Source organism: Dermacentor variabilis, chromosome 4 (assembly GCF_050947875.1).
Source record: "Dermacentor variabilis isolate Ectoservices chromosome 4, ASM5094787v1, whole genome shotgun sequence".
NCBI classification, from domain to species: domain Eukaryota; kingdom Metazoa; phylum Arthropoda; class Arachnida; order Ixodida; family Ixodidae; genus Dermacentor; species Dermacentor variabilis.
In genome coordinates, this window is record NC_134571.1 from 207355426 (window position 1) to 207372881 (window position 17456).

General features: G+C 49.7%; 1 protein-coding gene across 4 annotated transcripts in view; it reads right to left on the minus strand.

Moving 5' to 3' along the window:
• Positions 1 to 8378: 8378 nt before the first annotated feature.
• Positions 8379 to 17456, minus strand: part of Sh (Potassium voltage-gated channel protein Shaker) — a 427856-nt gene continuing 418778 nt past the window's right edge. For all 4 annotated transcript variants that reach the window (XM_075690868.1, XM_075690865.1, XM_075690867.1 and 1 more), the window contains one exon: positions 8379 to 17226. The gene's annotated coding sequence lies outside the window, so the exon portion shown is untranslated. The remainder of the gene's footprint in view (positions 17227 to 17456) is intronic.

Consider the following 17456-nt stretch of genomic DNA (forward strand, 5'->3'; position numbering starts at 1 on the left):
AGTGGGTGTTTGAGGTAGCGGCGTGGGTTGGGTGAGAGGGACGATTGGCGGAACCGGTAGAGGGGTAAAGGTGAGAGTCTTGATGAGAGAGCTAAGATGACTCATCTCCTTTCGCAGGGCCTGGAGCTCCCGGTTACGGGGGTCCTCCTGTGTGGGCGGGAGGATTGAGGGCTTGCCGGGAGCGTTCAGTCTTTTGCCTGCTACTCTGTCCGCCCAAGAAAGCTGTGGAGACTGTTGGTCCTGGCGGCGACGAGACGATGAGCGAGGCATGCTGGAGCGACGGACGCTGGAGCGGTCCGGGTCTCGTTCCGGTGTGCGGGAGATGTGCTGTTGTCGTGACGCGGGTAGTGAGCGGCGTCCCCTCGCTTTGCAGCCTTTAGTACCGGTCATGTGTGCGCCTCCACAGAGTATGCAGGCTGGGGTGCATGTCTGGGTGTCCTCTCGGGGGTGCAGGATACCGCATCTTGAACAGTTGTGCGGACGCTGAAGGGTACACACATTCGCCCGATGCCCTGGTTTTCTACAATTTGTGCAAGCGTCCAGGTGTCCCCTGTATAAACTGCAGCTGTGGAGTCCGCCTCCGTAGGAGATGGTTCGGGGCACCGGACCCGTCCGGAAGGTGATAAGGATCGAACGGGTCTGTCCCATGCGGCGTACATCAATGATGGGGACGCTAGGGTTGCCCGTGATGAGGTCGTCCAGAATTTGTGCTGGGGTTTCTTCCTAGTAGGCGTTAGTGATTACTCCTCTTACTGCATCATCCGGGGCGCGATGTAGGCGGTGACGGCGTAGACTTGGGTTCGAATGGAAAGTTGTTGGATCACGACCAGGCGTAGCGCGTCGGCTTTATGCAGGGTACTCATCGTGAAGGTATTGTTTAGTGGGTGGATAATCAAGCTGGTGGCGTCTGGTGCTTGGAGGCCCTTGGCTGCAGTTAGCAGGGCCAGGCGAAGCTGGCGTGGTTGAAGGTCGGTTAAGGTAGGTCCCCCGGTTGAGCGAAACACTATCTTGTAGGCATCCTCAGGCAAACGCGGCTGGCGTTGCGACCTTTGCGCCGCGAGATGCGTCGCGCGCAGCTGGGACGCTTGGTGTACGGAATCTGCAGGTCACGAGCCGGTGGCGGCGTCCGCCTGGTCCTGGATTTTCGGTGCTCCTTTCTGACGGGTGGGTAGGCTCAGGATATGATTCCAGTCCCTGGGATCATAGTCCTTTGGGGCGATGGTCTCTCCGATCACTTGGGCCACCATACTGTTGACGTAGGGGAGGTCGAAGCGGCTTAGGCTTAGCGCCCGGTGGCGCGAGGCCTAGCGCGGTAGCTGATTGGCAAAGGGGCTGTTTTCGGCCCGTGCGCCCGCTTAGGGGGGACCGACGGCCACCAAATTTAAACAGATGATAGCGCTCACCTTTACGAATGGTGTAGTGAAGAGATGGGCACTGCGTGGGTAGAAATTCGAACGAAATCGCCGTGTTTGTACAGAGCCGATGCGAAGCGCGTTCGCATTCGCTGGCCCCCTCTGATACGAAGCAGTAGCAGAAGGGACACGCACGGGCATCAGCAGTATAGTGTCGCAGCAGACGGGGTAAACCTGGGATCCGACGACGTAGTGGCCGCGTCGTAGCAGCAGCGTTCGAAGTGATGTTAGCGCCCGGATAGCGTCTGAGCCGTCCTAAGTCCGAAGAAGCGGCAGCAGGAAATACAAACTGGTGATGGTGGTGGTACAAACTTTATTTAGTGAATGCCAGAATGAAAGGAAAAAAAATTAAGATGCTAGGCCTTTCCATATGTGGCCTTAGGCTGCGGGTTATGGCCTCCAGATCATGCCTGGCGGCGACTTCCGCTGCCCAGATCGTTAGCCGTAGCTGTACATCCGGCTCCGAGTTGGCCAAAGCCGCCTCCCACAGCTGCGGACTAGATAGATGCCAAGAGACAGGGGGAGATTGTTTCGGGCATGAATAGAAAATATGAGCATAGTATGCTCGTGGGTGTCTGCAGAGCGTGCATTCGGGTGAGAAGGCACCGGGGTGAAACTCGGGTAGGAGAAAGGAAAGTGCGGGCCTGTGAATGGTGCCACGCGCTATGTTGTAGCCTGGACAGGGATTTGTCAGGGGGAGGGATAAGCGAGAGTTGCGTTAATGAACGGTGATGTCATGGAAGGTGAGCAAGGAGTCACGCGTGTCTGTTCCGGAGTGGAGGGGGCCAGCTTGATCTGTCATTTCGCGAGCAATGGAATTTGCCGCCTCGTTGCCAGGGTGCTTCGCGTGAGCCGGAACCCAGAGGAGTTGGATACGACAAGAAGGGGAGGGGAGTGCTCAAGTATGCTGATCACAGAGAAAGAAATGCGATCCTTGGCAAAGTTATGGACTACAGCCTTGAAGTCGCTGAATATGAAACGGCCCGGGGTAGTGGCAATGCCGAGCGCAATAGGTGCTTCCTCTGCAGCAGTGGTGGGGGCGGGTATAGTGGCGAAGGTGAGAGGATAAAGTGTATGGGAAGTAGTGGCAAGGGCTTAGTTGGGGTAGGAATTGTATGGCGCCGCGTCCACATGCACAGCGTTGGACTGTGTACCTTACTGGTGCCAAAGGGTGGAGGCGCGGGCAGATCGGCGGGCGGCGTGATGCTCAGGGTGCATGTTCTTGGGAAAAGGGTTGACAGTGAACATGGAAGATACGGAAGAAGGTAAGGGGCGGGGTACACAGGCAGGGGACACAGGGGTCAAGCGGAGGGAAGAGAGAAGGGCACTGGCAGAGGGGTTGCGAGAAAGGCGGTCGAGTTGGGCCGTGCGATGGGCCGCCACAAGCTCTGAAAGGGTACTGTGGACGCCCATCGCCAGCAGACGAGAAGTGGTGGGGAGCGCAAGGGCCGACTTATAGGCCTGGTGGATGAGACAGTTCGCCTTCTCTTCCTCGGCGCGAGAGAGAAAGAGATAGGGGAGGGAGTAGACAAGGCAGCTGAGGACGAAGGCCCGAACCAGACGAGGGAGGTGGTGCTCGCGCATGCCGTAGTGCCGGTTAGCGACAAATCAAATAATTCGGACGGTGGCAGTTAGGCGGGAAAGGACGGCAGTGTGTTTGCCGTTGGATTGGAGAAGGAGACCTAGAACGCGTAGGCAGGAGACAGAAGGGACGAGGTGCGCGGTACGCAGTCTAAGTCGTCGCAGTAGTATACAGCAGGAGGTTCTTCATAGAGAGCATGGGCACGAACTTGGGCTCGTCGCAGCAGCACTAGGTTCCATACATAACAGTCAACGCTGTGGAGGCTAGAGACACTTCTTGCAGAGGCGCCATTCGCACTTGGATTTAGTTCGATGCTTTATTGCGATAGCAATTCTATCGAATCTCCAGGCGCATTTCTGCCGTCGCCGTCGACGTCGCCGTGGGGTTCCGTATGTGTGAAAGCGTGTGAGGGTGATCTGGCGAACGCGGTTCAATCTCGCATGCGCGAGCGAAGAACGCGGCCTGGATGCCATAGAGTTTCTCACTACATTACCTAGAGGGAAATCTGGCGCTGCTGCGCTGTGGTATGCATGGGAATGCCGGTATATTGTGGATTCGGATTGGCATCGTTCTCGTAGAGACAGGACACCTTGAAGTACCGTTCCGTCTCTCACAATGATTCATTTTCTACTAGAACAGCACGTGAAAAGCTGTTTTAGCTTTATTATTATGCGAAAACATGTTTTGTTTAACTATGAGAACTTGGTATTGTGTGTACGACTACATGTTACGTAAAAAGTATCAGCGGGCCGCTAAAGTTGGAGGACAGACGGCAAGGTTCGCGCTCGCTTTGAAACAATTGGTCGTCTGTTATTGCTTTTCTTCGCTTGGTCATGCATCGTGGGTGAGTAAAGATGTAATATGCGTGAATGGAAACATTTTATGAAGATTTTACTTTGAGAACGCGTTATTTGCGTAGCCATATCCACGTTTTAGACGAAGCCTCTTACAACACCAGCCAGCACGAGCCTTGCAGACACATATACCGTCATTCCCATGACGGCACGGTGCCCCCTTAAGAAACTCCCATAGACGGTGGCGCCAGATTACCCTCTAGGTATTATAGTGAAAAACTCTATGCTGGATGCATGCTCTCTCCTGTGGCGCGCGAGGCAGGGGGGGTGAGGCGAGGGAGGAGGGGCGATCTTCTCCGGCGGCTGCTACGGTACCTCGATATCCTCCTCGCCCGCCGCTCCGTGCAGAGTGGAGACAACTACGGCGTCTACTACGGCGTTGGCCACGGGACTCGCAGACGGCGCAGTAGACGCCTTTGGCGGACACCATAGGGACGCGTTGCCGGCGCTCGTGTGTCTTGGAAGCGGTTTGCGACGTGGCTAAAGTCCGCGCGGGCGCGAGCCTCAACTTGAAAGCGACCTGCGATGTCTTCAGAGTGCGTGTAGTGCCGGTAGCTTCGTATGCGCTGTGCTTTCGCCGTTTCGTACGCGTTGAAGCGACAAATGCACGGAGGCATACCTAACTCCATCGTTTTCAGGCTGCTTCCGCTGTGATCAGGCGATGTGCGTTCATGCTTAATTGTGCGTACGTGAAACCATGTGGGTAATTTGGTCAAAACACGTTGACGGGCTAGTTGGTTTGAATCCGTGATAGAATGTGTAAGCGCGACTGAACAAAGACGTATAAAGAAGCAGACACACGAAGGCAGCGCTGTCTCCGTGTGTCTGTGTCTTTCAACATCCTCGTTGAGTCACGCTTACGCAGCCGATCATTGTTAATTTACTTAGGAAGGGTATGTTTACAAGCTTATACGGCCGATAAAGCTACTAGCCGTAGTTCGCACAACTATCCACTAATTTGAATTGCGATTTTTTTTACCATAATTGTGCGAAACTGCTTTTATGTAGGCTCAGTATGGAATGAAATTAGTTTTATTCGTTAGAAACAGATACACTGTGATATACGGCTGCTAACACGTTGTTTCAGATCATGTTTGTTTTCTTTGTTCTTTCAGGGTTTCTTGCTGCCAACCCGTCGCGAGGAGCCTCACGTGCACGCTCGCGCGAGCGAACGCTGTTGGCGCCGAGCGAAGCACGGGCGGAGTGGTCAGGTAAAAGCGGGGCCAACGCTTTCGACAATTAGTTGAAACATTGGCTTCCACTTTTTCCTTGTTCTCGTTTTTCTTACTGCAATAGTACTTGTGGTACGTAAACAATCGCTCTTTCGCCTGGAAATTTTGCGGCGTCGCGTTTTTGAAAGAATGAAGGAAGACATGCAGGAAGTAGTTGCTGTGAATTAACGCCGGGACAAGCAGAGGAAAGAGCGAAGCGCCGTTCTTTTCCGTCCTTGTCTCGGCGTGCGCTGTAATTCACAGTAACGTGGAACGCCAACTAACCCGGTCTCAAACCATGTTGCAGGAAATGGTGACCGCAAGCACTCAAGCTCATAATGTCTGCCCGGAGCAGCTGCAGACACTCCGGCGAACGGCCGTGTTGGTTCTACGTTTAGGAGAAGGCAGCGTTGAAAGAGATGCCGAAAAAGGGACAATCAGATGAAGGACGCAGTGTCAACACCGCGTTAAACTGTCAGCCGCGGAACCATGGACCGACCATTGCCGTAGTTTCGGTAAGGAAGTCTTGTTGTCGGAGGAGCGCTGCCTACTCCGGCAAGTTCTAGCCCAGTCGAGATAAAAAATTGCAGTCTATTTCGGACCAAACCGGAAACTGGGCTCCATTTTCGTAAACGTTTTACGCTACAGCGTTAAGGGCCCCGTGCCGCAGAATATCCGGTGTCGGCGTCGGCGGAGTTGTCCGTGAGCGTCGTATATATTCAGGTATATAAACATGCCCCGCCTTGCGGTATGACATGGGTTATATTGCCACACCATTCTATCAGTGAGGTTGCTCACACTTTCACTTACATTCTTGTTATTCCTCGGAATTTTGAGAATCACAGCCCACAAACAAATTCCATAAAACGAAGCACTGACAGCGCGTGTCTTTTATGTTAAATCTTATTAGACTTAAATATTAAAAGTGCGAGAAAATAACAGAAACCTGAGAATTATTGAATTTTTTTGGCGCTGCTGTGGCCTACCTCCCGGAACGGCCCACGCAAGAGGTCGCGTTTTTACCAGAAAGATCGCCTCCGTGCATAGCGTTTATTGCCAGCGTTTCCCGGTAAACGCTACATAAGCTGCAGTTGCAGGAAGCGTTAGAAGCAGTCAGGGATCTTTGAGTACTATCGCTTTCGATTCTAAAAGGCGAAGCTTAAGCGTCCTCCAATTTTTTTTCTGTTTACGGTGCCAGTAAAATTTCAGCGCGACACCTTCAGCCTCACTGTTACGCAAAAAAGACGCCATGGAACGCAAATCAGTACCTCGCTTGGCCAGTTCGAAAACGGAGTTCATCGAGTGGTCGCTTCGTAAATTGTCAGAAGCTTTCCCCTTTTCATTTTATTATTTGTTGTTTAACATATTTTCTTAGCTGGCATCCTTTCAGTCTTACCAATATAGTGTTTCTGCATTTCATACCATTTAAGATTTAAGCTTTAAGATTTAAGCTCTAAGATTTAAGATTCATGCCATTTAAGATTCTTATCTACGGTTTTGTCCACTCTGTTATCCTAACACCTAGCGACTAGTTACTAGCTATCCCCGCTGCAAGACAATGTTTTCAAGTATACAGAGTGTTTCAGCGAGCATTCTCAAATATCTTTGAATATTTCCTGTGGCCGATAGCATAATTCTAGTCCCTGAGCTGGTATACTCGAATAGGTGGACATTACTTGCAGAAAAAATGGAAGTACATAATCGACTATTTATCGAAAGTATACTAATCCAGTTTTTAAGTAATTACCTTATGGTACAGATTGCAATTTACAAATTCTAGCGGGTGAGACTGCAAGGCATATCCACTTGAAAAGAATTACGTGGATGACACCATTTACGAGATTTTCGCTTTCAAGCTTCAGGTAAAAATGCACTGTCCTTCCGCTTACGTTCTTAACAAAAGGTAGTTTTATGCAATGAAGCACAAATGTAACTGGAACGCCAATGCATTTCTCCACAAGGTTATGGAATTAATATCTGACTACTGGTGTCATTCTGAGCATTCATTCCAAGTGGATCTGCCAAACAAACTCTCCGGCTAGAGTTTGTAAATTGCAATACGTGCCGTAAGGTAAGTAGTTAAAAGCTTAACAAAACTTTTTGGTAATAATTCGATTATGCATTTGAATTTCTTGTGCAAGTAATGTCTGCCTCTTCTAGTAGACCAGCTCATGGACTGGAATTGTGCGGTCTGCCACAGGCAAACTACAAAAATGTTTGAAAATGTTCGCTGAAACACGCGGTACGTACGTAACCTAAGCATTTAAATTGTTTTTCGAAATAAAATTCGTACTGTGCACTTCATATGAATAAATTTGTGCACTTCATATGACGTCTAGCCCATATGTCCCCGTATCTCGCTTGCGGTATTCCATTGCGGCACTAAAGCCATACTTGATCAAGGTGTTTGGTTATTGTTTAATCCCAATTCCTCCGCGGACTCGAACTTCATTTTCGCATCCATATAAGGCAGAGACGACTTCATTAGCAACACTAATTTCCCGAACGTAAGCCCTTCAACACTGCCTCCCTTACACACTTCTCGCACTACCTCGTGATTCTCGTATTTCCGTTGCACTGTTTCACTGGGGCACGTCTCTATTCACTTTTGATTTTGTTATTCGTTCATGTTTATCTCTGCTTTTCTGTACCTCATAAATCTACACTCTTAAGTATTTCTATTCTTTAATCTTTGGTATTTTTTCTCCCATGTGTTGGGGCTACCTGATGAGAGGCATCAAAAACAGAATAAGGGCCGATTTCTTTCTACTCAACCTGAATATTCGAGGGTACCGCACTTATACGTAAATATCTGCCAAAATCTTTTTCACTATCCACAAACGAAATAGCGTTATTCGGAGGAACGTAATGCTTGCGTCGCTTGTCATTGGCTCATGGAGCGCTTCACCATTTCGTTCCTGCACAATGTGCATTGCTAGTGTGTAGCATCACTGTAGACGACACGCTTTTCCGATGGATTATGGACGGAATAAAAATAAAAAATAAAACAGTCAAGCATTGCACGTCAACGTGGTGATAAAGTGCGTGCAGCTCGATACGTAACCTCTGCGAGACATCGGAGCCAGAACGAGCGAGCGGCTGTGGAGGTAGACGCACTGGGCAGCCGGCCTTCGCGCGCCATTCACTACAGCTGCCCGCTTCACATTACTCGCCGTTCTTCCGCGCGACAAGACTAGGCAGCGTGTCTGCATTGTTCAGCGAGATAAATCCAAGAGCAACTGGGCGACGACCATGGGCCACACGTTTAGTTGGACTGAAGTGTGCTGTTGCACCGAAGAATGACGTCACGGACACGAGGTACAAGACAAGAAGGTACTTTAATACGCTCGCATTTAGTAGCAGCAAGCAGAAGTCACTTTGTACGCCGTAAACAGACAAAAAAGGACTCCTCAAACAGCTAAACTTAACAGCGGAGCATTTTCGCCACGAAGCCTTCGTCAGGCCACAGAGGCTCACCAGAATGTCTCGCGATCACAAGCGACACAATTAGAAGGACAACCTGAAAACAGCGAACAACTTGCATTCTTATTTATACATATCTTCTATTTTTTTTCGGTGTCCCAGCAGAGTAAAAACCACGATGTGCGCTCGCTGAATCTTGCTCCGTTTTTCTTTTTCTCGCTCACCAATATCACTTTCCTGGAGACGACTGCTCAAACTGGAGAACCGAACGAGGCGACAAAGCTGACGAATCGGCACATCTCTTGTGCTGCGTGCACCCGGTGTTTGTAAGCGATGAACTTGCGCCATTCACGTAAACAGTATAAATTGTTTGGGCAGACACATTATTCTCAGTGTAAGACGCTGCCACTCGGCAACTGCTAGTTCTCCGTTAAAAATACCAAAGAAGAAGACAGATTAGTAAAGCAATCAATAACAGTGAGGAAGTGTGAACAACGTTGTATTGGTCACGGGATTGGGTGCAATTTGGCGCAGCGGGCGTATGACAAAGTGACCACGCACACGCACACGCACACACACGAATAAAGAAACAAAAAGAAAGCGCAAGTTCGGAGGGTGGATGAAAACTAACTAAAAGGTGCGAATACGAGGCACACGTGGGTGCGTGGTCACGCGTCTTGGAAATGATTGACGCTGTTCAGCCAAAAACTGGCGCGACACCGCACTGCGACATGCTGGGCGTGCTCGGCGGAACAAAGCACGATCGGTGAAGAAAACTTGTGCCGCCGCAGCACCGAGGTGCTGTCGGTGCACCACCGCGCGTCAAATGTGCCAGCTACCCGTAGCATCGCCGTAAAGGGTACAAGCCATGCGCTTGCGCGTCGCAGTATAGTGAGAAATTCAAGAAGCGCATTCCAAACGTGTTCGGCCACCGCCGCGAGAGCGCCCAAGATGTCGCAGTTAAACAGGCCTCGACAGCGTCTGCAGCACAAACGCGGTCAAATGCAGGCCATCCGAGTGGAACTGCGTCACAGCTGCTTTTGTCATATGACCTTGATTTGTTTACTGAAAAGCGAGACGACTTTTCTGTGGCGGATCTTAAAGACAGCTGCGCTCGCCTAGACCATGCTCATCAAATGCGGAACCTCGTTTTAGGGACTATCACAACCCGAAGCCCTAGCTAACCAACAAAAATGATGGCAAACAGCTTGCTTTTGTCTTTCTACTGCTGAGCAAGGGGGTCAGTCACAACCGTGTTTTCGTATGGGCATTTCGTGGCTCTATACGGAGGACGCCGCTTCCGCCTATCTCGTGGGTCTCATAGAATGGTAGTGCGACAGGGCACCACGGCGCTTACACGGCACGATTACATTCTCTCAGCAGTGGACACTGCGACCCAAGGGCTGCTCGGGGCCACTTGCTGGCACACGGCTAGCGGACGTGGCGCGCCTCTACGATTCTTTGCTCGACTAGAAATTATTGCGACACTCGTTATTGTTTCCGGAGTTATGCACTGGCGCGCCAAGTGGCTTAAGCTTTCAAGCGTAGAATAAAGGGAACGGGGTGTTCATTGCTTGGTGACGTCATCGACGTTGCATCAACTATGCACTTCTCAGGGTGTTAATACGGCCCTTTCAGGTGCCATACAAAAGCAAGCCCAAACAAAAACAAGAAATGGGCGACGCAAGACGAGGGGAAAAAATGGGGCGGGGCAGACTAGCCTTAGTGCTTACTCGAGGCTAATCGCCCCGGAGAGGCATGGCGTTAGTTTGCGGTAACGAACTAATTTATTTTCCATTGCCTAGTCACAACCAGCTTCTCGTTCTTAAGCGAAGAACGAAGCGTTACGAGCGCATAACCTATGTTGGCTCTGTGAACACTGCGATATATCAACGAACAGTAAATAAGTGACATGAAAGAAAATAGCTGGCAAGTATTTCTTTGAATGAAATGAACTCTCAGGGCATGCGAGTATTAGCTTACGAGATTTTCTAAAATTAGGATTACACATAATTTTAGCAAACATGCGGTGTAGTTAACAAATGCGTCCTTAAAGTACCACCTGGGAAATTTCGAAATAGTCGTTATTTTCATTGGTGCCAATCAAGGTGATGGGATGTGTTTGTCGTTATGAAGTGCGTAAAATAAAAGCAAAAATAATAAAATAGTGTCATATGTGCTAGACTAAGAGGACGATGTTAGGTATTCGTCGTTAAAATTGTTTCGTAGGGCCAAGTTTTAGCACACTGCCAATTTTGACGATAGTCTTGTGTTGTTGTCGCAAAATAAAAAAAAAAGTATTTAGCATGCACTGTTCCTTGAAGAATGTTTCTTCGTCGATTTCACAACTATTAAAGCTGTACAGCGCGATAATATGCTTGCACTAAGGGGAAAAGAAATAGGAGTGATGCAGACTTTCTGTAGGACTTCGCGTACTGTAGCCGCCCGTTAATAGCCTTTCCGTTATCCTTTCCTTGACGTGCACAACCACCATTCTCTGGCGATGCCACCACGTGGCACAATCGGCCGTCTGCACAGAAACATCACACAGAGTGCTGGACGAAACTGCGCCGTGTTCGGTTCATGAACGCTGTACCCATTATCCCCGTATAACAGTATATTTGTTCTATCGTTCTTTTCCCCTTTCAGTAAAAGGAAATTAAAAAGCCTTTTACCGGTAACCAGAAAAGTTTATAAACACAGAAGAAGACGATGGGACTGTCTACTACCGCGGAGGACGCCAGTGGCGAGGACGTCCTCTGGTGCGGACGTAGCTTACCAACGGCAACGAAAGGCTGTCCAAACCATGCTTCGTAGAACTCCTACAGAGGACGTGACTACACTTTTTATACAGGCACCTTCGTACAGGGCAGAACAATGAGTATTTTTTACTTTAATAGATTGTTCTTGGAAGCTTCTCGTCAAAGATTACTGTCTTACGACGCTACATGGAGTTTCAAAAGAACTACTGCGCCGAGCTACGTCTGGAGAGCCCTTGAACAAGGAGTAAAGTGAGTGTTTTGAAGGTGAATCGGAGAGCTAGAAAATGGGGCGGTAGGAGCATGCTACGATGACTACGATCACTAGCTTAAGCCCTTCCTTGAACGCTGGCGTAAGTCGCCTAAGGGGCTTAACACCATCGCAGTCTCTGAAGGTGGCCACCCTACGTAAGTACGTTCACTTTATCCGCATAATATGGCGAGGATTCGGCTAGGCGTAGGCGGGAATACCTGTTTATGTGTCAAGAGAATCTTGCTCACTGAATTCAGTCGCCTACGTAAGAGTTCCAACATAAGCGGGGCTGCCTCACAAACGGGGCACAAGGAGCGCGCCGTCGGCTTGCCGACGCGGGTGACGTTGAAAATACTCCTTGCTGTGTGCTGATGTTGTTTCTGTGAAAGAAAAAAAAAACTGCGAGAGAAGCAACCTGCTTCACTTTAGAAACTCATTAAGTTCTAAGATCGCGCGTTAGCAATTATTACAATTGACGAGGTTACACGCGCCGATGAATAAAATAGTATGACTGTTCAGTTCTACACGCTCGATTCTCTTGAGACAAAGTAAGCAGGCTGGCGAAGGTTTCTCGGCATTATTTCGTTTCTAATGGCGAGACAGCGCAAGAATTTTGTCGCTTCGCCATCATGACGACCTGGCTGTCTGTAACTCCAGTCAATCACGTTGTACACCAAGATTATGTCGTTGAGCAGACAACAAAGCTCAATTTTTGGGTATATGTAACAGTGGTCACTCGCTGCTTAAGTATACGCACTCAGAAACAAGTCAATGACCTCAGTGAAAGAAATACGAAATAGGACAATGAAATCGCACAAAGTTGACCACGTCGTGGGCTTTCCTTGTCGAAAGGAAGGACTATGTGCCTGCCGCAAATCGCGATCAGCTAACTTGCTGTGTTAATTCCGACCGCTTAGCTGGGTATGTACGTACTGCAAGGCTCCCGTAGGACGACCAGAGGAAGCAAAGAAAGCCAGAAGCATCCGGGAGGACGAATGGTGTTCTCGGGGGCAACCCTTGGGAACAGATAGAAAAAATACGCTGAATCGCGGTGGACGAGAGTGCGATTCTAAAACGCACCTTTGCTTATAAAGTGTCGCCATCCCTTCGCGCCTTCTTCCTACATGCTGGCTGGGCACGGCTTATTATTGTAGAGTATCAATGTAATCGAAAATGTACGCTTTGTTCCTATCACTGGCGTTGACCTACGCGGGAAATAACAACCTGGAGCAGGGCGAAACGAACAAACAGCTCACACATCACGCAACCATCACAACTTTCAGTCAACAACACATCATGGGTGTGGTGTTTATGTGCGTGTGTGTGCAAGCGGGCAAATAATGCCTCTGAAAGAGAACTGACCGGTTATGGCCGACACTTTGCAAGAGTGAGGAACAACGTGGTCTGCTCCAGAAGTTTCTTTTGCGGCAGTTAGCTTAGCATTTCGTCTGCTTCTGCCGTCTGCACAGTCATTCCCCCTACATCAGGCGTCACCATTTTAGCATTTGTATGGCAATATAGCATTTTGCAATATAGAAATATAGCAATGACAATAGAGGACTTCGCTGACCATAGGTGGGCGAATTTGCCGAATAGATCCCCTCTTAACCCGGCAGTTGGTGGCTTGTCCTTTATTGCTTTTTTTGTGCCTTTGTTTTGTTTCGTACCACGTGTCATGTTATGACATGCTGATATCAGTGTTTGTATACCTACCGACTGCGTAGAATAAACAGTATGCCTTTTTCCTGGTATCGTGTGCGCCCTTTATTGCCATTTGTTCTTGTAGCTCAGTAGCGCAGTTAACGTGAACATCTACAACCAATCATAGCCCTACAACCGACCACAACCGCCGCCTTAGCTCTTTGAATATTGCATTTGATTTGAGAGCAATAGCCGACGGCTGTTGAGTCGCTTACACAAGCCGTCCAGATCCAGGTGATGTAAGCAGCAGAGAAACTCGCAGGAAATGATCAGGATAACGCTGCTGTTCCTTTTTTTCTTTTTTTTCCCCGCAAGATGCAACGAAAGTTAGTGATTGTATCGGGATAACAAAAAAGATGAAATGAACGTTTATAAATCTCTAATCTCATGCTTGGCTGTAAGCAAATACAATGCTTATGAATCAAGTCTTTCGGTCCGTATGGTTGTAGTGTCCATTTCCCCGCCCATTCCTCCCTGCATTTCTTTTGTTTCTCTATCTCTCTCTCCACGCTCATTATCCTTACGTTTCTTTTTTGTCGGTCGCACTTTAAACGAAGTAACCTTGTAAAGGTGTAAACTTGGTGTTGGACTTGTTAATTTTTTTCGTTAGGTCTAATAAATGTCATCAAAATATGTAAGCGCGATATAGACCTAGCTTGATCACTCAGACACGCTTCGTCAGCTCAGATGTGCCATCGGTGGCACCTTTCTTGTGCTCTACTCTGACAATGCTGCGTGACGGTTTGTAAGAATGGTACAGAGCTGTAGTTTATGTAACTCAGTTGTAAAATTTTACTGTTTGTCTGCGTTTACATTTCTTGGTTAAATTGTGGTTTTGGCGGTGAACTATGTCTGCTTCATATTTGCATGGTTTTCCTTTTTTCATGCTTGAATTGTGATTCCTTTGTGATTGTATTTGCTTCCGTTAACTGAGTTCAGAGAGTCGCGATGCGCTTTCATTAATTGGGGATACTGCTTATGAATATTTTGTTCCTGAAGTTTTTGTTCCTGTTTTCTTTTCGCTCATTATAATCTGGGAGTTTAACGCTGCACAATTTGTAAAGTGTTAGCTCCGGCGGCACTTTGCGTGGTTAAGCCATTTGCAGGCTACAGCTTGCATTGAATTAAGCTCATGTCAACAGCCGGAATTTCGGAAAAGGAAAGTTAGCAGAGTCTCTCTGTTCTTGGAATAAAGCGGATACCCTACATTGCGTCGTAACCGAATCTGGCAATGGTTATGGTAAGATGAAATTCTGCGATAAAATGAAATTTGGAATTTCCACCTTACAAGCAAGGTTGTCGTAATTGAGGAGCCGTCGCGTCCACGCAGCCCAGACGCGGGATGGCTGGACAGACGGCAGAGCTTTTTTGGTTGGTCCACCAGCTTTTCGTGGCATCCTGCCAAGTGTCGGCTTCCACATGTCTCAGTAGCACTCGGGGGTAACAGTGCTGGCACCAATTAGCGCTCCTACGCCAAAGCAGTGCCCTAAAAAGCAAATCGAGCAAAACCACTGCACGGAAGTGGGGTATAGCTAGAAATGGCGGATTCAGAGATATACCGACGAGGGCACACATGAAGATCTGCCCCCTGTCAGACCCACTTACGGCCAACACTCGGCTGCAATGTATAACGGAGAAAAGGTATCGGCGCTACGGGCCGTATTTTCTGAGTTTTCATATTATGTATAATTGTGTGTGTATATATTTATATAATATTATATGTATATGTGGCATACTTGAACAGTACTGTACAGGTGGAATTTGAAGATCACTGTCTTTCTCTTGTCCTTCTGTTTGTCCGCGGTTGTCGTCACCGCACGCACACATTCACGCCCGCCGCGTCGTCCCGGAAGAAGGTAACACTGGGCACAGGCACTGCGAGCGTCCGCGCATGCGCAGAAGGCTAGCACGGCGCCATTCTTCATTGCCGGGGTGGACGCACGTGGCGAGGCATAGCGTGGGCCCTCGTTGTCGAGAAGACGGCGGCGCGCCTCGCGTTCCCTGGCGGCACGGAACCCTTTCTCGCCGTGAAACCTCGCCACCCAAACGTCGCTTCACTGCTCGCCCCGGAGAGCTTCGCTGGACAAATTGCAATCAAGTTGCTGCTCTGGGTGACCCGAAGCTTCACTCGCGGACTTGGCTCGGACTACGCTTCCTCAGTAGTGTTTAAAACGTCACTATGCTTATTGATTCTAAGTCGCCGACAATTTCTGGGCTTTTTTTGGGACAGAACAAGACGCGTATTAGGCGGTAGAAAATGTCCAACTCACGGATTATGTGATGCGATAAAGTTTAGATTAAAAATGCAGTTCTCTTCGTGTAACCATACCTTTGCTACGCTGACAGTTGGACGGGTCTAGTCACTGCAAAGATTCGCGCAGCGTGATCGCTAATGGGTACATAAAGAGGGAGCAGACATTTCTTCCGAGAATGCTGATTGTTGTAGGTCACCGCAAGAAGCGCAGGAGAGGCCATGACATCGTAGTACGTGACGTCCTTTCGCTAGCTTCACGAGCACAAATATTGATTGGAGGGCTGAGGTAGTGGTCGTCCCGTTCACATTTTAGTGATCTGTTCGTTGGCATTGTTTCCGTAAGACTCTGACAGCATGAAATTGCATTTCTTCTTGCCCGAAGTGGAGTCTCGTTGGCATTTGCTACATCGGCAACTGCCTGTCAAGTAAACCCAGGCGACATCTCATCGAGAGGGCACATTCAGTATTTCTCACTGCCCTTGCCGTGAACTTGACACGTCTGCTTGCATCGACGTTTGTGTGTTTAGAGTTTCGAAGGCATTCGTTGCTCCACTAATGAACTGTTGGAATTGTGGCGCGTTGTTGCGCCTCTTCGTTAGCCGCGTGCTTGCACTCGCACCGGTTTGTATTCAAAGTTGCGTCCAACCAACTACGCAGCTATCGCGACCTGAAGTCGCACGCGGTCTTAGGCGACAGAGAGCGCTGCTTCAAGCAGCGTGTTCATTTCCTGAGGTCTCGCACAAGGGCGCATGCGCCGCGTTGAAGGGCTGCGTGCGAACGGAATCCCGTGCCGCCAAGAAAACGCGAGCCTCGCCACCGCGGTTGGCGATGGTCGTCGCGAAGGTCTCGCTGGCGCCCGGTCCCGCCGGAGGCCTGGACGGCAAACGTTGTCGGCGGCGGAGGCGGCGCGGCGGGAGACGGAGGTCGCCAGCGGCACTGCGATGACGCCATCGGCGAAGGCGGTGGCGCCTCGAGGTGGCTCCGGAAGAGGGAAGCGACTGTGCTCACCCGAACCGGAAGAGGGCACGCGCCTGAACATGCGGACGCTACTGTCCACTTCCGGGAGAACTCGCGTCGGTTTTTCTTTAGCCAGCAGAGCCGTGTACGTGGCGCAGGGCGCCAAGTGTTTCGACGCAGTTGAGCGACCAAGCTTTTGAGCGTAATGATGCGTCATTTGTCAGTCTGATGAAGGTGGTGATGACTGTGCGCTCGTCGAAGTAAACTAAACTGAAGGAAAAATACAAGCATCGGGGGAAAGTAATGGTAAACTGAGTGTGACGCATTGAGGCATTGCTAAAGACTGCGAGTGTGGGAGGTTTGGCGGCGCATCAGTAAAAGATGCCGTGAATGACTGCCGAGAATGAGTATGACGTCACCAGCGGGAGTGCTCTGCGGGCTAAGAAATGCCGACGGGTGCCCACGAGCTCCTCCTCCACATCTCGACTGCCCCCTCTTGCACGGATGCAAGCGCCTGGCGGCGCCACCATCGTCGCTTCGCGGAGAAATGTAGAAATGGCGTCGGCGACGAACAACTAGTGCACTTGTCCTCTCGGCCCGAGCTGTCTCGGAGCAGCGCGACTGCCGTGCGGTGGCGTTGCGAGCGGCAGCCATGGCGCTACCGTTCGCGAGGCAGTGGCACGACAGGCGGTGTGGCTGGTCTGCGGGGCCACGGATCCAAGCACCGCCGCTCGACGATGCGAACGTCACCTCGCTGCCAGGCTGAGCACTCCTGCCGGATCGCAGGCTCCCTCTAGCGGTGAATCCGCTGTCACGAGTCCTGCATGGTAGAGAAGAATGCAGAAGGAGTAGAGCTGGTTCAGCTAGCCGTGTATTCTTGCACACGTGTAATGATCATATCAAAAGCCACGTCAATCAAAACTCCTCTTTATATAAACCGAAATGCGTTCAACTAGAGCAATCATACCTTCTGTTTCTATAAACTTAAAACATATAGATAAACATTTTGTTCACTCGTCGCGCTTTTCGTCACTGGCCCATACGCCTTCG